The sequence below is a fragment of the Panulirus ornatus genome, chromosome 20 (assembly GCF_036320965.1).
Source record: "Panulirus ornatus isolate Po-2019 chromosome 20, ASM3632096v1, whole genome shotgun sequence".
Lineage (NCBI taxonomy): Eukaryota > Metazoa > Arthropoda > Malacostraca > Decapoda > Palinuridae > Panulirus > Panulirus ornatus.
Window position 1 is genome coordinate 61,542,000 of NC_092243.1, and position 27,119 is coordinate 61,569,118.

A 27,119-nucleotide genomic window follows, 5' to 3' on the forward strand; every position below is an offset into this window, starting at 1 on the left:
TAAAGGCAGACAGTGTGAATTGTGTGCAAGGGTATATATGTATGTGTCTGTGTGTGTATATATATGTGTACATTGAGATGTATGGGTATGTATATTTGCGTGTGTGGACGTGTATGTATATATATGTGTACATTGAGATGTATGGGTATGTATATTTGCGTGTGTGGACGTGTATGTATATACATGTGTATTGGGGTGGGTTGGGCCATTCTTTCGTCTGTTTCCTTGCGCTACCTCGCACACATGAGGGGGGAGGGGGATGTTATTGCATGTGTGGCGAGGTGGCGATGGGAATGAATAAAGGCAGACAGTGTGAATTGTGTGCAAGGGTATATATGTATGTGTCTGTGTGTGTATATATATGTGTACATTGAGATGTATAGGTATGTATATTTGCGTGTGTGGACGTGTATGTATATACATGTGTATTGGGGTGGGTTGGGCCATTCTTTCGTCTGTTTCCTTGCGCTACCTCGCAAACGCGGGAGACAGCGACAAAGTATAATAAAAAAAAAAAAAATAATATATATATATATATATTATATATATATATATTATATATATATATATTATATATATATATATATATATATATATATATTATATATATATATATATATATTATATATATATATATATATATATTATATATATATATATGTCGAGATGTGTAGGTGTGTATATTTGCGTGTGTGGACGTGTATGTATATACATGTGTATTGGGGTGGGTTGGGCCATTCTTTCGTGTTTTTTTTTTTTTTATACTTCTTTACTCTTTATGAGTTATTGAGTTGGAAAGATAAAAGAATACCTATAAAACTAATCACTTGAGATAAATAAAATAATGAAGAGGAAGATTCCGAAAATGCGAAAGGTTGATTTAAAGACTGGGTGGCGCCAATCGAGCGAACCATATCTGTTCATTTTATAGGATTTTCAGAAAACTTTCAAAAGTATTGAAGGAAACTGTACTTCTAAATCTTAAAAGCGTCTTCTTTTATTGTTTATGATATGAAGAGAAAAAGATTTTTTTCTTATTTTTTCGCTTCGTCACAGACGAATTACCGAAAGAACCTAATCATAAGTTCTGTTGGTGACATCTTAAGGATAATCTCATGAAAGCGAAGCTGGCCAAGTTTTTTAGATACAAATAGAACGTTTACATAAGAAATTATATTCGATAGTGTCCCAAGAAGGAAAGATAAAAGATAGCGAATTGCACAAATCGTGAAGTTAAAGGTAGAAGAGCAGAAACAATGTGCTAGTTTGAAACTTGTCCACGAAAGCCATGTTTGTATGACTGATATTAGTAATTGCGCCACCTTCGGTATACGAAAAGTTTATGTTTTCCTCTTTGAAAATAAAATACAATGTCTCTCCGCACATATTACGCTTATCAATGAGTGGATGTTCTACGACAAACGGCCTTGTTAAGACAATGTTCTGTTGCTCATAGTAACACTGTTAACAAATCTATCTGGAAAACTCTTCAGATTGTCTCATATCACCCACAGTGACATAATATGTTAAAAGTGATTTACGTAGTGCTAAATAGAAACCCTCAGACCTGTTCCCTAATCTTAATATTATCGATACTAAAAATTCGGCTAAAGAAACTTGTTTTCGTTGGTTTTCGCTAAAGTGACACACACTGATTGAATAAAAGTTGGTTTTCGCTAAAGTGACACACACTGATTGAATAAAAGTTGGTTTACGCTGTAGCAACGAGGAAGCCCCGATAATCATACCTTTAAATCTCTGCATCCTCGCCATTACGATGGGCCTGCATGTCGTGTAGAAGACGGACGTGGCATGCATGACACGACGCATGACAGGTGACTGCCACGCTACGCCGGTCTGTTGAAGACGGGAACGTGGCATGACATGACACCTGAAACACACACGGTCAAAGTGGTATGTTCCTAGATGGGTCTGATGAGTTTTTAATGTTGTCTCGGTAAGGTTAGCAAATATGAGTAAGAGAAAAAAGGATGAGTTTGATTAAACTTCTAGTGGGAGGCACACTGATATGATGGATAGTATACTGGCAGTTCATAAATTTGGTAAGTTTGTATTCTTTATGATTGGTGACACTAGTGCATTCAAGGTCAGGAACCGATGATTATTTCTAGTAATGAAGAGAGGGATAATGGATCTGTAATTCTAACCAAGTGGCAGCAACGAAACTTTTCATATCAAATGATTGGCCCATGAAATCATTATCATGAAACATCGCGAGTGTGATTTATATTAATTTTCAACGACGCGTCATAAATATCTATGAGTCACGGAGCGAACACGTCACCAGCAATGTGTCGGGCTGGATCATCTCCATCCATGGCGTAGGCGATGTGACCAGTAAAATGTGGGTAAATTTTTTTTCGGGATTTCTTCCTTCCGTCTCTTTGAGAAATGAATTTTCCCTTGTTCTTGCGACCCCATCATGTATGAGCAGGATCGCTGACCCTTAAACACGGTGTTCTGTACACGTTAGGGTACCTTGCAGCTGGTGGACTAGCCTAGTCCGAGCTGTGGGTCCGAGGAGACATTTGGGCTGACATGGTTCATACGTGGGGGCCGGCTCGTCCAGGGAAAGAACACAGTAATTAGTGACCCACACTTAGGGTCATCGGGAACTGTCTGCGTTGAACTCAGTTTACAAAAAAACCCAAAAAAACCGTCAGACAGATTACAGGTAGTGGTTGAGAAGGAAGGCGACTGGACGCATCACAGAACAGTCAAATATTGAATGAAATAATGTCGTGTGTGTGTGTGTGTACTGTACGGTTACCTTCTACATATAAAACAGAAATATACTATGCTAAATAATTATGAACTTCGCCCTAGCAAAGGTATATGAGCACCTATTACAACGAGTTATAATGTGTATCAGCTCCGTTGGGCCACAGTTGTCATCAAGCATATGAACTATGATCACACAACAGCCTTTAAGAGGCAATGCCGTTATATTTGTTAATCTGAATGTTTACCACATCAGTTACGAAGTATAAACAGAGACTGTGGATCATTTATTATTTAACATGACAGTATGGTGGTGGTGCTGGTTTCAAAATTTGGTGCAAGATACCCCTGTTCACTCGCACCACTCTCCTCATGGTCTCCTTTCAACCATCACAACCGTCCAGCAGATAACACGTTAAAGCCCATAACCTTTTATTTCATAACCCAAATGTAAACTCTAAGCAAAGGGGAAAGTATCAACATTCATAGCAGCAGGAAGATCAGCTTACTAACGCGACAGTATGGTGGAGGGGTAAACGGCGAGCCATCTTCCCCGTCCCCCGCCCGACTCCCGACCCAGGGAACAAACCCCTCCCCCTTCTGCCTCCCAAATCCCTCCACACTAGGGTCTCCTTATGCCACAAGACCTAACAAACACTGCCGGCAACATGTAGCATATTTGATTTTTTTATTGAAAAGTGTTATAACCAAATAGGAAATAGCATTTGTTTTTTTGGTTACTTACCTCAGTCTGGCCACTATGAGTAAGTAGGCTGTTGTCTGGCCATTTAGTTCCATATAGCGAGATGTATACAAACACACTGTGCCACATTTCATAAAACGTGCCGGTCCCTGCAACAAAGAAGGAACCATGTTAGCAGTTGTACGTTTGACACACCACACAGTACGTCATGTCAATGCCAGAAATGGACGTGGCATGACATGACACCTGACGTAGGTGACCGTGTCACGCCGCGCGAGTATACCGGCACAGTAGTTCTAAGTATGGCTGGCAACAATGTTGCACCGCCATCTGGTTTGCCTGTGGAGGTCTGCCTATATATCAGTATATTTCAACCAGAATCCATCAGCCTGATTATAATAACATCTTGGCAACGCATTTATTAACATTAGCTGATGACTTTCACAAATTTAGCCTTGTATTTACGATATGAATAATCAGTGAAATTACAGATTAGATTGTCAAATTGCTTGTTATTACTTTAATCCGATGGTCCGTTCAAGTCCCTATGACAATGTGACCATCGTGAGTTCCACTCTGACGGTGCTGGAGGCAAAAGAGAGAGAGAGAGAGAGAGAGAGAGAGAGAGAGAGAGGTGGACCCCTGCTGATTGTGCGTGCTGCGTGATGATGTATTGACGAAACTGTAAAGTGTATGTTGTATCATGTGCGTTCTTGCTGCGTGTTGATGCGCTACAACTTCAGTGTCGTTATACGATGGGAACATTATTGTACTTGATGCATTTTTTTTCCCGAAAACGTTAAACCAATTAGAATATAAGGAGAGAAATCTGGGATGCTTTTGTTGAGACGGATATATTTCTAGCTCGAAAATCAACTGTTAAGTTTATCATTATGAATTTAATTGATTGGGATTTGTTCATATTGACTGTTACCTCCACTCGTGTGTGGATCAGTGATTAGTGAACAACATATTGAAAATATTAGTTTATCATCTCGATATATCGTGACTAGTGATTAGTACACATGGAAAACTGACAGCAGTTAGTAATTAGCAGTTAGTAATTATAGAGTTTAGTGAAATGTTTGGCGAAACTACGATGTACAGCAATAATAAACGTAATGTGATTAACTGGAAAGTAGGTACAGTGATAAGTTTTCTGAACCTCGCCACACGTGACTGATGGCATCAACGGCTGCACCTGCCGCCCGGTAGAAGATAACATGTTTACTGTTTATCAACTAAAGGTAGGTGACATGATTACTGTTTATAAAGATAAGTAACATGATTACTATTTACCAAGTAACATGATTACTATTTATCAACTTGAGGTAACTTGATTACTTTTTAAGTTAAGTAACGATTACTGTTTATCAAAATAAGTAACATGATTACTATTTAGTAACTTAAGGTAACTTGATTACTATTTAAGTAACGATTACTATTTATCAAGATAAGTAACATGATTACTATTTATCAACTAAATGTAAGTAACATGATTACTATTTATCAAGATAAGTAACGATTACTATTTACCAAGTAACGATTACTATTTATGAAGATAGGTAACGATTATCAAGATAACATGATTCGTATTTATCAACGTAAGGTAACTATTAATAATCAAGTAACATGACTTTATCCACTTAAGGTAAGTAACATGATTACTATTCATCAAAATAAGTAACATGATTAGTATTTATCAACTTAAAGGTAACATGATTACTATTTATCAGGGTAAGTAACATGATTACTATTTATCAACTTAGGTAAGTAACATGATTACTATTCATCAAGATAAGTAACATGACTAGTATTTATCAACTTAAAGGTAACATGATTACTATTTATCAAGGTAAGTAATGATTACTATTTATCAACTTAGGAAAGTAACATAATTACGTAATATTTATCAACTAATGGTAAGTAACATGATTATCATTTATCAACGTAAGGTAAGTAACATGATTATCATTTATCAACTTAAGGTAACATGATTACTGTTTATCAACTAGTTTGGCAACCATGTTTCACAAGATTATAGATGATATGTAAAATATTACGTGGCCATAATGTTTATATTGTAGATGATATGTCCAGTGTTGTTTAGCCATGATGTTATAACTGATGAATTATATGTGCTATGACCATTGTTGTTTGGCCGTTATGTTTCAGCTAATAATGGGTGATATGTCTAATGTTGTTTGGGTACGATGTTTCGACTGATTGTAGATATGTCGGATGTTAGATTTGATCACTGGGGATGTATATCGAGTGCAATTTGGCCATGATGCTTCAGTTGGTTATATTGGGAATATATCGAGTGCTATTTGGCCATGATGTCTCACTTTATAACCGATATAAACGATATTTGGCAATTATGTTTTGTTGTTAGTTGGGTTTTACGGACAGCGGCCTATGAGGAAGGTCATTAGGCCTACAACCTTATTTTGATATGTGGGCGACTATGTTTCGACCTTCCGTTGGCTATATAAGTTGAGCCTTGTTTGACGATCATGTCTCTACTAATGACGAGTCGTGTAAGAACGAAAGACTGAAGGGGAACTGCTTAAGACCCGATGGCCCTTGTGAAGCAGCTTCTGTTTACGGCCATATTTTGTCCCTTGAAACCTAAGATGTCGTGAGGGATGGTCGACAACGTAAGATACAGTCGTGAATCTTAGTCGAGGAAACATGATAAGGTCGGTAACAACTCGAATTCGTAAATATGATTTCGCTAGGGAAATTCTCCTCAGGCAGACTTTATTTTCACCAGTCGGTGATAATAGTAGAATAGTCATTACTTGCGTCAGTCATAATGATCGTACAGTTACTATTTTTCCCAACCGGAGGTAAGACTGTGCTACCATCATGTTTACAGACAGAAGTGTTTGAATACATTACGTTTCAAATTTGATAATAACGAGTTTTTTTTTTTTAAGGAAATAACCTGAAGTTTACCAGCAATTTTCGGTATTTCTCTCAAATTAATTTCTTCAGAAACCTTATTATAAGAATTATTTTTTTTTTTGGTGAATTGAGATCTGGAGTTGAAATATCGTTTCGTCGTCTTTATGACCATTAAATATGCCGTGAAATGCAAGCAATTTTAAATCATTATACAAGTATTTCCATCGCATTTACTGGGAATCTATCGGTAACTGAGAACATTTTGATATATTTTTCATGATTATTTCAAGTATAGAAGTGGTTCAAAATGTTATGTTTGAACATTGAAAGAAAAGGTTTTTTGAGCAGAAACATACCCTGAACTCTTACCTGCAATTTTACTGATTTTCTCAAAAAAAAAAAAAAAAAAAAAAAGATTTCTTTCAAAACATTATTATAAGGATTATTTTTCATGCTGAATATAAATTTGTTGTTAGAATATAGTTTCCTCTTCATAATGGTTATCAATTAAGCTGTTAAGTGAAGGCAATTTCAAATCATTATCTAATCATTTTCAATGTCTTTACTTGGTATCTATCAGTAACCGAGAAAGCATTATGATGAATTACACTTGATTATTTCGAGTATATAAGTGCTTGAATATGTTACATTTGAAATTTGATAGAAATAGATTTCTTTGAAAGCCTTAATCTATGGGTTTCCTTTTATGCTGAATACAAATCTGTGGTTAAAATACCGTTTGGTCTTCTTTATGATCATTAACCCAAGATGTTAAAAGAAGGCAATTTTAAATTTTTATCTAATAATATCCATCTTATGTAAATGGTATCTATCGGTAACTGAGAGCATTATGGTCCATTTTCCTTGATTATTTCAAGTATATAAGTGTTTGACGTGCTGTCAGTGGATTAAATCGGGGCATGTGAAGCGTCTGGGGTAAACCATGGAAAGCTGTGTAGGTATGTATATTTTGCGTGTGTGGACGTATGTATATACATGTGTATGGGGGGGGGGGGTTGGGCCATTTCTTTCGTCTGTTTCCTTGCGCTACCTCGCAAACGCGGGAGACAGCGACAAAGCAAAAAAAAAAAAAAAAAAAAAAAAAGTGTTTGAATATATTATGTTTAAAATCTGAAAAAAAAAACATTTTTGCGCAGAAAAATACCCTGAACTACTATCTGCAAATTTGATCTTTTCCTAAAAGATAATTTCTCAAAACCTTAATATATGGATTACTTTTGATGCCGAAGACAAATCTGTGGTTAAAATACAGTTTGGTCTTCTTTGTGATCATTGATTAAGCTGTTAAATGAAATCAATTTTAAATCATTATCTAATCATTTCCATCTCATTTATTAGTAACAGAGTATTATCATATATTTCCTTGAATATTTCAAGTATATAAGTGTTTGAATATGTTGAGATTTTGAAATAAAAAGTGTTTTGAGCAGAAAAATATGTATGTATGTTTGGCTTGGGCTTCACAGACAAATGCGGTCGCTGGTAGGGTGCGTTCTTCATGGATATTCGGCATAAAAATTATGATACTGTGTACAGCAAGCTGTGTCAAACCCAGGTCATCGGTCTGCAAAGATTACCTTGACTTTATAAGCCAAGACATTCATCACTTAATATGAAGGAAGGTGTTTGTATCATGCTCCTCATTTACCATGCTGAGGGGCCACAGCAACATTTGCATTATTCTCCAGGGTAACAGAAGCATCTGAATTATGCAACAGGAGTTCCAGTGGCACCTGTATTATTGCTCCAGATTCGCAGTGGTATCAGTATGGTACACTCCGAGGCGTTTGCACTGCGCTCCATGATATAAAGTGGTGCATGGGTCACTGGCATTAAAGAGCTGGATGAGGAGTGAGTTGGTTAGTTATGTTGCGTGGAGAACTTTCACGTGCCATGCATGTGACGTGTGTTGATTGAACTCCGGTGTAGTGCCTGGCAATAGCGTTCCACAGAGATAGAGAGGATACCACGTGACGTAGTTCACAGCACTAGGGTACACGCCAAGAGAAAGCGAGCCATTTTGGTCCTGGCTGCTTGCTGTTCCTCACCTTTGGGTATTAGGCTAGGAAATTACCATCCTAATTCGTCGACAGATAAGCAGATAATATCGCTTATAAAATCATTCTTTTCTATCTTAATTCATCGACGGATCAGCAGATAATCTGGCTATGAAATCATTCACTGACCGCAACTTAGAAAGTGGATACAGTTCATACCTTTCAATAATGTCCTTTACATATTAACAACTGTCTTTGGAGCACTCCATCAATCTAAATTGTTCGTTTTGCTTTTCCTAAGGTATGTGAACGAAAGTGGCCATTCCTATTCATGACCCCTGCAGCACGTTATTGTTTATCTCGGTTCACTGGAGAACACATCTCTCTCTCTCATGTGTTGTCTTGAAAATTCATAGATACATCTTACATGATATAGGAAGCCAGATCTACTTCCTTAACAATGAAAGAACTGTACTGGATACAGACTTGAATACGGTACTAAGGTCGACATCACAAGAATCAAACATTGACGAATTACTAAACCGGAGATTACTTGCTCTTATTATCCAGCAGAACATGCTACTAAACTGAGGATTACATGCTCTTATTGTCCAGCAGAATATGAAATTTAAACGTAGATCAAGACACCAAACTCGGGATCACATGCTATTATTGTCCAGCAGAGCATCAGAATCAAACATGGACGAGTCACTAAACTGGAGGATTACACTCTCTTACTGTCCAGCACAACATAACAGAAGACGTTCAGGACACTTGTTTTGTATTCATAACACGGGAGAAACCGGACGAGGCGCTCCATATGGTGGTAGGTGGCCTGTCCCTCTTTAATCTGTTGCATTACATTTCGGTGTGGTGGTTACCCCCGAAGCCTGACGACATGCTGTTGCTGTGGCCGCCAACAAACAAGAATTTGAAGGATGTTACCAGTGTCCATTTTCTCGCTCAAACGAATCCTATAAAAGGACGATGGTGGAATTCCCTTAAGAGCGAATCAGATACGGAGAGACCTTCTCTCCACTTTATACATGAAAGAGAATATACGACGTGTTAGACTACCTTAGTCTAAATGCAAAAACAGATTACAATCACGTCACAAGAACGACAGAAGAAGATCTCGTGCACCAAACATGCCAATCTCACCATCAGAGAGAGAACCATAATTGCCCAGCCACCTTCAAGGACACTAAGTTGATATGCAAGGAAGCATATCCTCTACTCTTACCCCCAGCTACAGTAACGTCGTCCTGTAACACAGCAAACGGTACATGACTGTATCATACTTTTGTACTCGTACCTTCATCACAGATTACCATCTCAGTTTGGCTAAACTGGTGGTTTCCAAACCTTAGCTTATCTTTATCCAAGACTTTTGATGGCTCTTCTCTTGGCACACACTGATCAGCAGTAAGCCTCAAGAATTCCCACTTTCTTCCAAGTAGTTAATAATTTGTCTCTTCCTCCCACAGGTGCCAATGCCATGTACTGTGTGATATTTTACTGAAGCTAATAATATTTCATGTGTAAATTTATCGTGGGCCTTTTCAAAAAAAGTCTAAAGAGATGAAATCAGATTCCATTTTCTACTTCACAGATGTTTTATATTTCATTGGAGGACTTTCATAAATTCGCGAGACAAAATCTTGTTGCTCTGGAGGCAATGTTAACATGTTGCTAATTTCTTGCAATATCTGTCGCCAGTTTTCTATCCTTTGAGAAATTTATGAGCTTATCCTTGATAAAGACACAGGTCAACAATATCTAAAAAAAAAAATTTATCGGACATATGTGCATTTGGCTAATTCTGATATGGTGATTTAATAACACCCAGCTTAAAAAAAAATCAATACATCTACAATCTAGTTATGGCGACGTGTAAAACCATTACGATTCTAACTATAACATGAAAATTTCCTAAAAATGCAGGAGAATATTTACCGAGAGGAGAGTGACCAACTGGGTTGGTTCTGACGTTTTCTACCCGGTCCAAGATTCGAACCTTGGTGAGCCCACATGTGATTCACAGTCAGGAATGCCAAAACGCGACGCTTCTATACCAATTTCACTCTGGAAAGAAAAAAAGAAAATGATGATTGCTTGATTTCCTGTTGCAATGATATTTTTCTGTGAAGTAACCTGGAATACTATTTACGCTTCAGTGTTATTGTAGTGTAAAAGTGGATCTTTAGTGTCATACAGAAGTCCATACGTGTGTACAGTATTTATCCAACAGCCCCGAGACCAGTGTACGTCTCTCAGTCTTTGACGTTTCTTAAGAATCCTTTCAAAGCAGTCATGATGGATGGCCAAGCAACAAATTCAACATCGGTAAAGCTCCTGTTTAAATTTGTGTGATTTACAATCTCTAATATGTGGTTTTTCATCTTCGTTTTGTAGTAGTTTGTTTCGAGTTACTGGATACGTCTCCTTCCTCTCCCAAAACCTTGAAGAAATTCGTCATTAAGCCAAGTGTAATGTGCAAAATAGATATGAACATTTTTTCCCGGGTCGACGAATGGAGACTGCTGAACACATCCCTCCTACCACGAACTTATCCACCTCTCGCGAGTCATGAGCGGTTGTCCCAGAGGAAAAGGGAAAGAGAAACAAACAGGAAAGTTCCCAGGAAACCAGACAGAAGCCTAGGACTACACACGGTGCCACAGTGGTATTCGCACATCATCACCGACCACTACTCAAAATCCATCAACAGAATTCCAAGAGCAAATAGGATCTTCCATACAAACCTCACTTCATCGCTAAGAGAAGAAAATATAGATAATGACAAAGAAATCATAACGAAAACTCTTAAGCTACTTTTTTTCTAATATTCAAATGAGTATTTCAGCATTAGGTAAAAATGAAAATTTTGCATCTGCTATAAAGTCCTTGTTGATCTGTGTCTATCACATAATTTCCCTCAATACTGGCGATTTAAGGCTAACAGGACAACATTCCAGAGTACAGAGTGTTCTTGTTCACATTTCTTACTACCTTCCTTAGGCATCCAGGTGATAATTAGCACCTTCCAGTTCCTAGGCACTTTCCTCTCCTGCCAATGATATGTGGACAGTATAGTCGTAAATATGAGGTCTTTCATGCAATCTATCACTTTCAGAAATCCCGAGGCGACAGATTCATTTTACCCTCGTTGGACTCGTTTGATTTTGAACTTTTGATGTACATCGCTAGCGATATGTCTGACCTGAGGTCACTGTGGCAAGGTTCTTCCCGCAACCCTGACGCGAGAGATCCTGACCTGATTAATTGATTTGATTGATGCGAGGTTTTGTGGCCGACTGCTTCCCGTCTACTCTGGTCGGTTGCTTGTGACTTGATCTCGACTTTCCATCTCAGACGAACTAATTAGATGTCCTAAATACACGCATTTTGCTGATATTTTTTCGATGCTGTTTTCAAGTTCTTAACTGAAGCAAGACTCATCCACTGTGTTGAGGTGCCGTCGTCCAGCTATTGCAAATAAAATCTTGTTCATTGTGGACTTCTTTTCGTTGATCCTCAAAGTCTGTTTTCCTCCCAAGACCATATTCATTCAACTCTTGTCTCGATATCGAAGATTATGCCGGTGGTAAACATGTACATATATATCTTTTTTTCCATGTAAACAATTGTTTCTCATGCTTTAGCGAGGCAGCGTCAAAAATATAAAAGCAATGGTTTCATTGGCACACTCTCGAGTTGCCATGTATGATGTACTGAATCCAAATCGTGAAAAAAAGAAAGAATCCCCAGATATTGCTAATCATTTCTCATTATCCTTGAACCTTCTACTTTCACATTATTCCCCCCCCCCAGACCTACTGCCCCTGACAACACTGTTCCTGCCTGGACCACAAGCGAAGCATCTCTGGTTGTGTCTCCTCCAGCATCATTAGAAATGTCACAATATATACCTTCCATCTCAACCCCAGAATAACAGAATCTAATCCTTTTATTTCCGCACCGGTTTTTTTTTTTCTCTCTCCTCTTCGAACTCAATAACTTATATTTCCTCCTTATCTTCTCTCCGAACTCTGTCACTTATATTTCCTCCTTATCTTCCCTCTGAACTCTGTAACTTATATTTTCTCCTTATCTTCTCTACGAACTCTGTAACTTGTTGTCTTATCGTAGAATCACCCGCGATACTTGATATCATCAGATCTACCTCGGACTTATCTCCCAACGCTTTCAAACACTGTGAGACTTTGTTACCGTAACTGCTCTGGGATATTTACACTTAACCCCTGTTTCTGACGACTGAAATGTTACCTCTTGATGAGTTCCTCGGCCTTGGACCGAGGCTAGTCTTATCACTCTCATTCCTTCCTCACATGTTTCAAGCATTCGTGGCATTTATTGCAGCCACCCCGAGTCACACTTCAATTTTCCTAATTTTGGGTAATTCCATCACTTATATATCCTCAGCCAGAGCACTCAGTTTCCATCTTGATATATCTTCATGCAAAATACAAAAGAGGCAATTTTCTCCCACGTTATCTGAAGAGGAGGGAAAAAAAACACTATCAAAGAAACCTGCATCTCACAACAGAGCAACTGAAGCGTGGAGCTGCAGCCATTTCCCTATTGCCAAACACAAGGCACACACACACACACACATACACACACACACACAAAAAAAAAAAAAAAAGAGACCGGACTGACCCGGGTGACCTGGGCGGGGTAAAGGGAGGAGGGGAGGGTGGGTGCAGCTAACTCAAGACCGTCTTACCTCTGCGAAGGTTGCGTGGGAAGAGAGAGAGAGAGAGAGAGAGAGAGAGAGAGAGAGAGAGAGAGAGAGAGAGAGAGAGAGAGAGAGAGTGTGTAGACTAATACAGTGACGGGGCTACAGTGGTAAAGTTGGCTCTAGTATGTCTCCGTCTCTGTGTGGGTATTTGCCACTAGACGTCCACCCTTTCTCTCCCGGCAACACCCCACATACGGCAGAGTGAACGTGCACCATATGTGATAACCGGCGTTACTGGTGAGCTGTGAATGTAGTGGTGGTATGGGAGCCAGCGAATGACCTTGTAACGCTCCCGGACCTGCGTCTGCCCTCCACACACACACACACACACACACACACATGCAAAGCAACATACTACGTAAAGCAATATAGCTCACAATCAATCACTCGTTCGCTCCGTTTTCTAGGATACTTCATCAAATACCACGTTCCGTGTCCATTTATCCCAGTGGGATATTACTTCGTGACCGGGACTCCACCCTGGAGGTAGCGAACAAGGGTTGTAGGTGCTAACCCGGGGCCACCTCGGGTGAAAGTGTCCTTCGTCAGCGTCTCCTTCCGTAACTGCGAGATGTCAGCGAAGACCCACAGCTTCATCATGCACTACCACACAGGGCTAGGGTCGAGGATGGTTGACGGTCCTGTCATAGTGGGCGTTGAGGGGGATTTCTTGACGATGGAAAATGAACGAGACTTTGTATGTAGATGACAGTGCTAATCTATCTAGGTCTTGGATGGTTAAGAATTTTGTAAGGTGGCCACAGACGGGAAAGAGGCACGATGTCTTACACAAGATTATACCAACATGAGAAATCTTGAGTGACGAAGAGGCTAAAATCACCGTGACAGACTCCTCCGTTGTGTAACATTTTCGTAAGAATCTTCCATTTTCTTACCTTATTCTGAAGACATCAAGGCATCGCCTTGTGAGGAAAAAGGAGCTGCGTACCTCGCCTAGGGTAACCTAACTTAACCTGTCGACTTAATCTAACCTATCCTATCTATCAACAACCTAGGCTAACTTATCAACCAAACAACCTAACCAAACCTATCAACCCAACCTAACCTATCAACCAAACAACCCAACCTAACCTATCAAGCAAATAACCTAACCTAAAAACCAAACAGCCTAACCTAACCTAAAATGAGTGGTATTGTCAGTGGGACTTTGTTGCAGAACCAGGTTCGTTAATACCACAAATGCTTCATCCCATCTCTCGAAGTTCGAACAATTCTTACAGACCAGAAGTCTTCCCACAAACTGACTATCACTGGAAGACCTGGAGGTAACCAACACAGTGCAGTTAGGTCTCGATGTGTTTTCTTCTTAGCAAAGAAAAATTAGCATCAAGTGACCCGATATTGCTTAAAATCTAACACAGCTCGTTGTATCTGGGTCATTCTACCACAGTAACCAAGGATGCTAAAGGTCAAGTGCTGGTGATGAAACCATCTTCGGAAATTATACTTAAAAAAAAAAAAAAAGAGAAGATCTTGACCTTTGTTTAGCAGCCGAGTCGGAGATCTCAAGAGTCTTCCAAAGGTACCAGGGACACGAGTCACTCCCCCACGCTGCTGGGGTCATCACATTTATAACGCTACACCCATACATCTCACCGCATCGCCCAGTGTACCAGGATGCCCATAACTCACTCCCTTCTTCTGTACATGAAAGAGGCGGCGTCGAGACCGACAGAACCATATCAAGCGTTGCATCAAAAGGAGAGAGAGAGAGAGAGAGAGAGAGAGAGAGAGAGAGAGAGAGATTAATGAGGGAAGTCTTGCTCTTCCGGGGGGTTGCGTTGTTAATGCTCCGAGGGCTGGCTCTCTCTCTCTCTCTCTCTCTCTCTCTCTCTCTCTCTCTCTCTCTCTCCATCCCCCTCCCAAGGGCTATGGCCAAGCAAACTGGTTGTTTTTTTTGCTGCCTTAACTACTATACTGAAGGATGGGTGGGTGTGGTGGGGTGGGCTGATGACCGACTTCCTAGAACGGCGTGTTCGTGAGTATTTCGGAAGGAATTACCATAGCGAGTCCTGCTCCGCGTGACGACTCACGAAAAAGAGAGAGAGAAAAAAAAAGGCCCACCCCCCGCAAAACAGAAAAAAGGCCCCCCGCAAAACAGAAAAAAGGCCACCCCCAGTAATGGCTACCGTGTTCCCCCCCCCACAACCCCCAACAACCCCTTCCACACACACACACACACGCACACACCCCACCACAACCACCGCCACTACCACACACACACACACACACCCCACCACAACCACCGCCACTACCACACACACACACACCCCACCACCGCCGCCACCACTACCACACACACACACACCCCACCACCGCCGCCACCACTACCACACACACACACACACACACACACACACACTTACCCGCTCGGCAAAAAAAAAGAGGCGCGAGATGCCTCAGGGTCAAGTCAGGCCTCACGTAGTTTCGCGTCTGGTTTGAAGGTCATGGGCATCCACCTGGGAGGGTTCCTGTCGCCCCTGTGGTGGTACCTGACCTACGCAATCACCACACCAGCCAGCCAGGATCCTCTGGTCTCGTGTCCACCTTCATCACATTCGTCAACACATCCAAGAGGAAACACGAATTCGTATGGTTGTGATATGATGGATTCCCTTTAACTAACGAGACTCACCAGGACAGTGTATGTATCAGCAGTGACTCACAAGCCTCACTAGGACAGTGTACGTATCACTAATGACTCACAGGCTTCACCAGGACAGAAATTTGTATCAACACTGACTCACAAATCTCATCAGGACAATGCTAATACCACCAGTGACTCACACGCCTCACCAGGACCGTATGAGTATCACCAGTGACTCACAAGCCTCACCAGGACAGTGTATGGATCACCAGTGACTCACAATCCTCACCAGGACAGTGTATGGATCACCAGTGACTCACAAGCCTCACCAGGACAGTGTATGGATCACCAGTGACTCACAAGCCTCACCAGGACAGTGTATGCATCACCAGTCACCCACATGCCTCACCAGGACAGTCTATGCGTCACCAGTCACCCACATGCCTCACCAGGACAGTCTATGCGTCACCAGTCACCCACATGCCTCACTAGGACAGTCTATGCGTCACCAGTCACCCACATGCCTCACCAGGACAGTCTATGCGTCACCAGTCACCCACATGCCTCACCAGTCACCCACATGCCTCACCAGGACAGTGTATGCATCACCAGTCACCCAAATGCCTCACCAGGACAGTCTATGCGTCACCAGTCACCCACATGCCTCACCAGGACAGTCTATGCGTCACCAGTCACCCACATGCCTCACTAGGACAGTCTATGCGTCACCAGTCACCCACATGCCTCACTAGGACAGTCTATGCATCACCAGTCACCCACATGCCTCACCAGGACAGTCTATGCGTCACCAGTCACTCAAGCCTCATCAGGACAGTCTATGCATCACCCGTGACTCATAAGCAGCTGGTTGGGAAGGTGCAACATAGTTTCAAGAGAGGTGAGGGGAGTGAAACAGACCAGCTGTTCTACTCAGAAAAACGTGTGAGAGAAACACTTCGAGCTGGAGAGTAAATTGTATATGGCATTTTGGATCTGGAGGAGAAATGTAGGATAGGGATGAAGGATATGCTACGGATGTATGGGGGGTAACTGGATATTTACTAAACTCGGCGAGGAGTTTGAAGGGATAGAGTAAGGTACGTGTGCGATCTGGAAGGGACAGCAAGGGAGGAAGTGAGTTGTTTCTTGAAAATGTAAGATCTGAGTCAAGGATGTGTGATGTCACCATGGCTGTTTAAGGTTTTTTTCTATGGACCGGGTGGAGAAGGAGTTGAATGCAAGGATCGCAAAGCATGGCAGAGATCTGAGGTATAATGGAAATGGGGGAAGAGATCATGCTTGTGGGATGACATGGCTGTAATAGGAAACTCTAGGGGAATAATACCTCGAGAGACATAGTTCGAGGAACTGTGTACATGGAGAAAGACGTGTAAAAAGTAAGATAATGAGGAACAGCAGGGAGGTGAGACATGATAGTTTCAGTGCAAGTTAAAATCGATAGGATCTGGAGGAAGTGGGGTGCATATAGATGCCTACGAGTGGGCATCGGTGTAGATAAAAGCATAAGGGCCGAAGTGAGTCACAGGTTGGAAGAGTGGGTTAAGGTCCTGGGCACAGTAAGGAGTGTGCGTATGTGTGAGGAGAAATCAGTGTCTTAAATGGTAAAAAACAAGTACGATTGAGGGTACATTAGTTCCGACAGTGTTGTACGAATGCGAGATCCTTGAATGCAAGGGAAAGCAAGATGGTAAATATCATGGAACTGAAATACCCATGGACAATATGTTACGCGAGGCCAGTCGATTGTGCGGGAGATGACGATAGATATCAGAGGTGTGTGTGGTAGCGGAAGCAGTCTGATGGAAAAGAGCCTAGCAAGATGTGCTGAGGTTGTTTGAGCATATGGATAGGACGAGTGAAAAAGAGACTGAAAAAGACGATTCGAGTCAGTAATGGAAGGAAGGATCAAGGAGATGAAAAAGATTGGAGGAGGAGATGATAGGATGGAATAAAGTGGGCTTTGTGGTATGACGTGTGGTATATAAGGGGCGACATGCTCATATGCTGAATCAGGGCATGTAAAGCGGTCAAGATGAACCATGGAGTCGTGTATAAGACTAAGCAGTGATGGTGGACTCAGGTTTCGGTACTTTATATGTGACAGGGAGAGAGTAGCTGTGTGCAAATGAGGCAATTCTTCATCCGCTCCAGACGCTACCACACAATAGCGAAACAGGTAATTAGTCATAACATACGAAAGGTTACATATCATGTCCGGGTTAACTTCTGAAGAGCCCAATTAGTCACAGAAATAAGAACAAAAAGCTTGTATGAACAAGTTCCTAATCGACCAACGGCTTACGTGCAGCTTAATCAACACTGTGGTTGCGAGTTCGTCTGCGGTTCTCGGTGTTTGTAACACAAGACCTTCCTTAACCAGTGAAATGAAAGCTTCAACTCGATGCCTCACATATATATATCAAGCAACATACAAACTCAAGTGTATGTTTAGGACATGGTAACGACTCTACTGAAAAAAAGGAACATCTCCTTATACCTAAATCGTCTGATCACAGTAAATTCAGTGCTACAATAAAAGGTAAAAGATGATGTTCCCCATAGAGAGAAGCTGTGTGTCCTAGTAATGGGAAGACGGGAAAAACCGGTTCCTTGTTCAAATGTAACTGGAGCATCGGCTGCAGCGACCACGATGCTGTTCGTTCCTCCGTTTCATATTTCATTTTCTTTTCGCGTTTGCATAAATGGGGTACATATGTGCATATTCTTGTACGTATGTGTATGTGGGTTTGGTTGTGTTGATCTATGAATAACTATGGTTAGGTTAGACTAATCTACGCTAAGCTGATGAGCCACATTATTGTTGTGACATATTACATAAAATCAAATTGACACACAGACCACAGTAGTCTGGCCATAAAAACTACTGAAACAGATGATTCCTTCAAAATAGTAGATGAAAAGGATACATTTATATTTTCTTTTTCCAAGCGAGAATGTCTTTATATTGTCCTGCTAGTGATAGAAGGATACACACTAAAGTCAGCATCACTACACCTACGATTTTGTCAGATTTTTCTCGTATGAGGACATACCACCACTCTCTCTCTCTCTCTCTCTCTCTCTCTCTCTCTCTCTCTCTCTCTCTCTCTCTCTCTCTCTCTCTCTCTCTCTCCATTTTAAATTACGCCTCACCTACCCAGTCTTCCACCCTCTCAAAGGCAGCTATGACAAAAGCTGCAAACCACAGAAGATAATGCACCCAGACCTGTTACTGGATGTCAGGCAATCACTAGTACTAAACACTTTCACAGTGAAACAAACATCTTCCCGGTACAGTCCCACCTCAACCTGCTCGGCACCCAACTCTCTATGCAGCAGCACCAGACCTCCTCCCACCCAAACCACTCCATAACGAACCACAAACCCCCACGCGAAACATAAGAGCTTACCCCTGCCTCACACTTCAGCAACCTCTACTCACACATTCCCACACCCCAACCCCAAACAAATATGACACTGACATACCACATACACACTGAATCATCCCGACAAGCACTGAACAATCGACCTCTCAACTCAGCTTGAAATTCAAACCCCCAGTACATACAACACCCATCAAAAACCTCACTCCTCAGACATATAACCCCAGGGAAACATACACACACACACACACACACACACACACACACACACACACGCATGCATGCCGATACTGAAATCATGCGAAAAGATCGTAAAAATCTTTACCAAACGTAATTTACATGCCATCAAGTCTTGAAAACCTTGAAACTCTCACCTTTGGTCAATATGATCAGTCTATGTTTACAAGAGAAAACGATATTCCTCACCGAAGCAACAGTCCAACGTGATATAAACAGTTCTCAGTTATTCCCGTATCATAAATAAGGGGTCGAGTAATTCTCATAACTCGCGCTAACCAGTAATCAGCATAGCTTCAATTACCCATTTGGCATAAATATGGCTTTCAATTAGCCAGTTCTTATAAAAAGGTTTGCCGATATGATCAGACTGTCCCTTCAATTTCTTATTCCATACGATGGTTGTATCCATTTATGAAAAAAAAAGTATTATTTACGAAAAGTAACCCATATTATTTACGAAATGTAAACTTAGAATGTTGTTATTAGATTACAAAATCACCTCAACAAAAGACAGTTTTTTTTTCATTGTAAATAAGGGTGTAAATCAATAGTTTTTTAAAGGGTTGATAGCGTTATAGTTAAGTAGTTACGCCATTCTATTCTGGTCTTATATTATTATTCATGGAATCAAACAATCTGGCCGAGTTCATCAGCAACAAATGGGTTCAAGTCCTCTCACCTTCGAAGCTATAACCATAAACATGGGATGAAAGTATATGGAAGGGTGTTGGTTTATCGGCGATGAAATGGAATTATAGAGTCGGTCGGTTAGATAGGCTCCTGATCCCATACAAGGAAGAGCAGATTGAGAAATTACGACACGGCATTAGCCGTAATAACTGGATAAGACTCCTTGATACTTATATAGTGGTAGGGATATGGAATATTTCGAACAACACTGATCAATAGCAAACCTGAATGAGTAGGAAAAGAGAAAAGCTAACTTAGTCTAGGAAAAGAATATATTCGGAATCTAAGGTGATAGAAAACGAGGAAAAAATCGCTAAGAACCACTGAAAATACAGGAGAATATGAATGGGTGATACGGCAATTCAAATGTGAACATGAAGAAAAGAATTTCCATATATGCTAAAAGTAACCCTAAGAATTCTTCAAATATTCAGACAAAGAAAGACCATAAAAGATACAATACACCCCATAAATAACCGATTATAGTAACTGATGACAACAAGTATGTAACCTCCATACTGAAGAAATGCTTCAATTTTGTATGTACAATCGAAGAAGAATCGTACTGTCTTTGATCAGCTAAAAATATTTGGAGGATCTGATGAAGAATTTGTGGTTAACGGAAGTTAAGAGTCCCGAGGTTCGTAAAAAAACTTAGATTAAATAAAAAGAAAAAAAAATCGAATGTCCTTAATAATTCAATACAAAGATTCTTGGAGAAGGTTAGATGGCTGTCGATACATCTTATAACCTTGATATTTAACAAGTCAACGGAGGTTAAGTTGCCTGAAGACAGGAGAATGGCAAATGTCACTCCTATATCTGTACAAAAAGAATATAATGACATAACATAGGTTCTTCAAATTACCCTCCAATTACCCTCAAGTCAGTCTTAGGCGCAACGATGGAAAAAAATAGACACAAAATTTGCGAAAACTCTAGATCATGAAATGATATCAGACATGCGGAATGTCCACCTTAACAATGATCGTATCATATTTATCAGATTTTTCGAAATATTACGTATGATAAGCCAGACTCGAAAGTGGGACTGAGAAGTACCCTTTGATTATTGCACCTTTACTTTCCATAGGCATTGCATGAAATACCTACCACGCTGAACTTTTCAAAGGCGTTCCATAAAGTACCACACAAGAGACTGATATGTAGATGAAAATCATATGGAATGAGGGACAAACTACTTGCATGGATCAGTGACCGACTCGTCGACAGAGAGCAACGTGTTCTCTAACTCGTGAAGCCTCAAACTGGATGAACGCAGTCGAGTGGTGTGCCACAGGGGTCGGTCCTTGACCCTATTCTATTTACAATATACATTAATGATCTAGGATTGGGTCTCGCATCTAAGATCGCCAAATTTAATGATAGGGTATTACTAGGAGGTAGAACTATAACTTGACACGAAGGTAAAATGATTCAAAGACATCCTGCTGAACTAGCAGTGTATTCTGATAAAGGTGGAGACGAAATCTAACGTACGCAAATATGAAGTTAGGCACTCGGGAGATAAGAATGCTTGACAACTACTTTGAAATTCGTGATCAAAAGTAGGTAAAGTGAGGGATCTTAGACTTTCTATCAGAAATAGTCTGAAGTATACTAAACAGCTACTAACAACAAGTGTTAAAGTTAAATCTACAGCTACGTTTCACTGCAAGGAACATCAACTTCAAAGCTAAGGAAACAATTCTGACACCTTCTGACAAGAAAGAAAGATGACACTTTGATATACAGCCCCATTCTGGTCCCTGGAATACAACAGAATAAAGGATCAGGAAGAACAAAACCGATTCCAACTCTGAGGAATCTGCTGTGCGTAATGCTAAGAAATCGTTAAGAAGATTAAATCTCTTTTTCATTGTACGAGTCGTTGACGTCACTGCGACTAAATACTTTCAACATTTTCTTGAATATATTCGAAAACGTAATTCACGAGAGTTCCGTTTCTGAAATGCAGCTCTTACACTTACTAGTATATATGGACTAAAGTACCAATGTAACTTAAGTAATTATGAGGAGGGGAAAAGCTTTTTTTTTTCTACTAGTAAATGCGCCAAACACTGGAACGAGTTTACGTTAAACTTTGTTAATGTGGAAATTATAAACACCCTCAAAAATTACTTAAATTTTCTTATCATCAGTTCAGGTATCAAATATGTGAAGAAATATATATATATATATATATATATATATATATATATATATATATATATATATATATATATATATATATATATATGTCATGTCATACTATTCGCCATTTCCCGCGATAGCGAGGTAGCGTTAAGAACAGAGGACAGGGCCTTTGAGGGAATATCCTCACCTGGCCCTCTTCTCTGTTCCTTCTTTTGGAAAATTAAAAAAAAACGAGAGGGGAGGATTTCCAGCCCCCCGCTCCCAAATATATATATATATATATATATATATATATATATATATATATATATATATATATATATATATATATATATATATATATATATTATCCCTGGGGTTAGGGGAGAAAGAATACTTCCCACGTATTCCCTGCGTGTCGTAGAAGGCGACTAAAAGGGGAGGGAGCGGGGGGCTGGAAATCCTCCCCTCTCGTTTTTTTTTTTAATTTTCCAAAAGAAGGAACAGAGGGGGCCAGGTGAGGATATTCCAAAAAAGGCCCAGTCCTCTGTTCCTAACGCTACCTCGCTAACGCGGGAAATGGCGAATAGTTTGAAAGAAAGATTATATATATATATATATATATATATATATATATATATATATATATATATATATATTCAAGGACGGTTCATCAATCCTATGTATAATACGTCAGAAGGGAATTCTCAGAATGTGAGCAAGACCCAGTTTCTTAGAGGCAGGCTTAGTTATTTGTGGGGCTTCGAAGATGAGTCAGTTGTTGTGATGACAGCAAGTGTGTTGACTGTGTTAAGTACAGAGACGTTTCTGAGCCACCATAAGATTGAGGAAAGTTGTTTGAGGCTTTCGGAGCTGGAAATGGGAGGGACTTTGTCACACTTAAGACTTTAAACATAACTATGTTAGGAATGTGCCATTGGGGAATTCTGTCATCATCCGATTTTATGGAAGCAGTTGTGATGAGACGAGACGTACGTACATCGAGCAGTAGAAGACTGGAAGGATCTGAACGAAGAGAGAGGGATTTGAAAAGGATGATACGTCAGTGCATGAGTGAGCTTGGCTATGTGATGGAGGGAAATTGTTGATAAATAGGAGGAAGAGCGGAGATGACAGGACAAAACCTTGAGGAACGTCTCTGTTGATAGCGAAAGAGGGAGAGGCTAATCAGCTAAGAATTACGGAGGTGGAGTAACACGAGAGAGAGAGAGAGAGAGAGAGAGAGAGAGAGAGAGAGAGAGAGAGAGAGAGAGAGAGAGAGATTGGGACTTAGAGATCCGACTCTGATGCCACACATTCCTGTTACGAGCCTTAAACTACAAGCAAAGGATCTCAGATGCCTCTCAAAAGATATTCATAAGATGGGCAAGGCTATCACCAGTCAGTGGATCTCGCCTTGCGAAAGCCATACTGAAGATCAGAGCGAAAACTTGAGATTCAAGATGTTTTAGGGGGAAATAGGAGTTGACAAGAGCATGTAGAGGACTCAGGAGAGAGAGATACTGAAAGCCCTGATGATTTACGACGAGGTTATCATATACCGAATGCGAATTGGAACAAGAGCTATTCCAGGTTTAACATGCCCGGGGCCCTTGTATGAATAACATCAGACTAGGACTGGTTAAACTATGGACTGGAAGAAGGGACATTTACAGGAAAGGGGAGGGATGTGTGCCTCAATTCCTGAAATATTAAAGTCTGATATGCATCCAGGAGAGACAGAGGCGTCACTCCAGGAGAGGCAGTATTCTTACCGAGAATAGTGTAAAGACATTGAAAATCGTTAAGTCAGTCCAGTTACCGCTGTTGAAGTGTCATTACTGACGTTTAAAGAGTACAGTTAGAGAAGTTGTGGTCAGTGAAGAGACTTTGACGTTTAAAGAAGACAGAAGAATAAGTTGTGGTTAGTAAGGAGACTTTGACGTTTAAAAAAGAGAAAGAGGAGAAGTTGTGGTCAGTAAGAAGACTTTGACGTTTAAAGAAACAAAGAGAAGTTGTGGTCAGTAATACGACTTTGACGTTTAAAGAATACAAAGGAGAAGTTGTGGTTCGTAAGGAGACTTTCACGAGTGTGTGGTCAGACGAATATGGATAGGATGGTTGATGATGTGTGATAATGTACTCCAAATCGCCGAGATAATGGACGGGTTAATAAACGTCCCATCCTCCTCACCATCTGGCGTGGGAGGATTCGCAACCAACCCCTCTGGTGTGTGTGTGTGTTGAAATCTAAAGTAGAAGGCCTTCAACTTGAAGACCAGAGGATGTCAAGGGCTTTTCAAACAGGAATTTTTGATAATGGAGGAAATCATACATAAACTGTAGAGATTAGAAGTATAGTAAGAGGTATTAGAGATAATAACAGTGGTCGTAGAGAATAGGAGTATAGTAAGTGGTATTAGAGATAATAACAGTGGTAGCTGTCAGATATAGTAGTGTCTCAAGCCAGATGATGTGAAAGTTTGGGGTACTCAAGGTCAATGAGGCGTGCAACAACCACAGGCAGGTCTGTTGGTGTAGAAAATAACCACAGAACTTCCTCTGAGGCGAAGTGGTAAATAAAGGTTATAGTTCTACAGTTTATGTACCATTTGGCTGACAAGACTTTTGTGGGGGGGGGGGGGGGACCATTTCTCTTTCTACACCATCTGGTCTCATAGGGTCATATAGTTATTACAGTCATACAAGATACGTATAATATGTTGCAGTGACGACCTTCCATAACCTACAAAACATCTTTCAAAGATTATCATGCATTATTTTTTTTTGTCATTTGTTTTGCGTACCTGTTTTCAATGCCATTATTTTGTGATTACTACAAGACATATACCTTGTGTAGACGAATGACGAAACAGTTTCTCAGTGAAGGATGAGTTTTTCCTCACAGGGTAGAAGGTTAAGACGAGGTTGTTCCCTAGGCTTTCCTACCCCTTCATTCTGCTACTCCTTATTTCTGCCATACTTGGACAGCTGGCGTTTGGGCACCCACCTAATGGTAGAATAATATTTAGAAAATTAAAGAGAACATGAAAAAGATTAGTAACTGCATATATACTGTCTTATTCAGTTCTATGTGTAATACAGAAAACCTACTCCCAACTTACACACACACACACACATATATATATATATATATATATATATATATATATATATATATATATAGGAACATGAAATTTTCTTATGTAAATAGACCTGTCCCTTTACTGTTATCAGAAGCTTGGGTTTCATCACGATGGTGAAATACATATATCAACCAGTTCTCAAAACATATCTAACATATCATGAACGTATTCCTATTACCTTTAGCCTTGGTCATTAACCTTCTTTTTTTTAATGTTCTCTAATTTTCTCCGTATCATTCCACCATAAGGTGGGTGCGCCATGACGCACTGCTAGCAGCAGCTGGGGAACTACGTGACTGTGGACGACTAGGAAGAACCATGTAAGGCGAGAAGCCATCTGTAGAGAGAGTATTAGATTATGGAGGTGCCTTTACGGACTGCGAAACAAGGAGTTACAGGTTCGAATCGAAGACGGAAAAAAGTCAAAGAAAATGATATTGGAATAGGTCAGTATTTGTGAGTGAATGTAGTGTTTCATGGAGTCTATTGAGACGAATCTCTGTAGTAAGTTTCATCTAACGTTGGTTGAAAATACAGTAGGGTTACTGGCAAAGATATAATGCAGTGTTTGGTAACCTCTGACCTCGAATGTCGAGTGGGAAGTGGTCAAGATACAAATCTGTCTTGAACTATGTGTGGAACATGTAGAGATGTTATTGAACATTGGTTGAAGTATGGTCGTGTGATGGCGAGAAACCCCAAACTAAAGAATAACTATAAATGACCAAACGTCAGATTTGGTATACAGTTAGTGTGGGGCGAGTAAACATATGTTTTTTGTGCCCATTTTCATGAACAGTGGCTGATATAAATACAGACAATGACAAAGTTTGCTCTCCCCACTCAAAAAAGAAGAAAAAAAAATAAACAAAATAAAATAAATGAAAGTGTCCTCGTTGAACTTTAGACTTCTGTAGGATATTCAAAATGTCTTAAATACTATGTCTTGTGCTTTGTAAGGGATGTTGAACCTTTGCTACACAAAACTATTTAAAATACCAAAATGAAAAAAAAAAGGAAAAGGTGATCAAGTTGTCTTCAACAAAGGTTCAACTCATTCAGCCCTAAAGTGAATGAATTACTCCAACCTCGTGTGGTAGGAGGAGGAAGAAGAAGAGGAGGAGGAAATAGAAGAAGACAGTCAGCCAAAGGATAAACAAGAGTTTTATCACGACATTACTGTACTGAAGACTCTCATTTGCCCATATGTGACGAGTCACAGACAGCGTCCAATGCTCTCGACACCAACCTCTTTTTTCAAAGCCGTACCGGAAGCTGTCACGGGTCAGTCTTTCTCTCAGTCCCTCGAGCAGGTCTCCACGTGGGCTGACGTACCTCCTCCAGCTTCCTGGGGACAGAAACAGTCCGCTTGTACTCCACCTTGTTTGAAACAAAATTGATCTTCGAGAAAGTTAGAGTTTCCTTATAGCCTTCGGCCACGAGTAAAAGCAATGATTTATATATATATATATATATATATATATATATATATATATATATATATATATATATATATATATATATATATATATCTTACTTTCTTGATTGGTTAAAGGGATATGATATCAATAACAAAACTGGTGGCGTTTCTTTAGAGATTCCCCCCCAAAAAAATCTGATAATCTCTATTATCTTTTTTATTTATTTCGTACTTAGTGCCTATACAGAAGATAGCAAGTCTAACAGTTGTGACCTGAACACTGGTAGTGTGTGTGTGTTTGTGTGTGTGTGTGTGTGTGTGTGTGTGTTCTCAACAG

General features: G+C 40.1%; 1 protein-coding gene across 2 annotated transcripts in view; it reads left to right on the forward strand.

The window, feature by feature from the left end:
• Positions 1-1,076: 1,076 nt before the first annotated feature.
• The window catches only part of LOC139756063 (uncharacterized), a 79,087-nt gene continuing 53,044 nt past the window's right edge, over positions 1,077-27,119 (forward strand). Inside the window, exon 1 of one of the 2 annotated variants that reach the window (XM_071675068.1) lies at positions 1,077-1,914. The gene's annotated coding sequence lies outside the window, so the exon portion shown is untranslated. Of the gene's footprint in view, positions 1,915-4,405; positions 4,693-27,119 lie in introns of those variants that run through there. The other variant, XM_071675069.1, reaches the window with a different exon arrangement.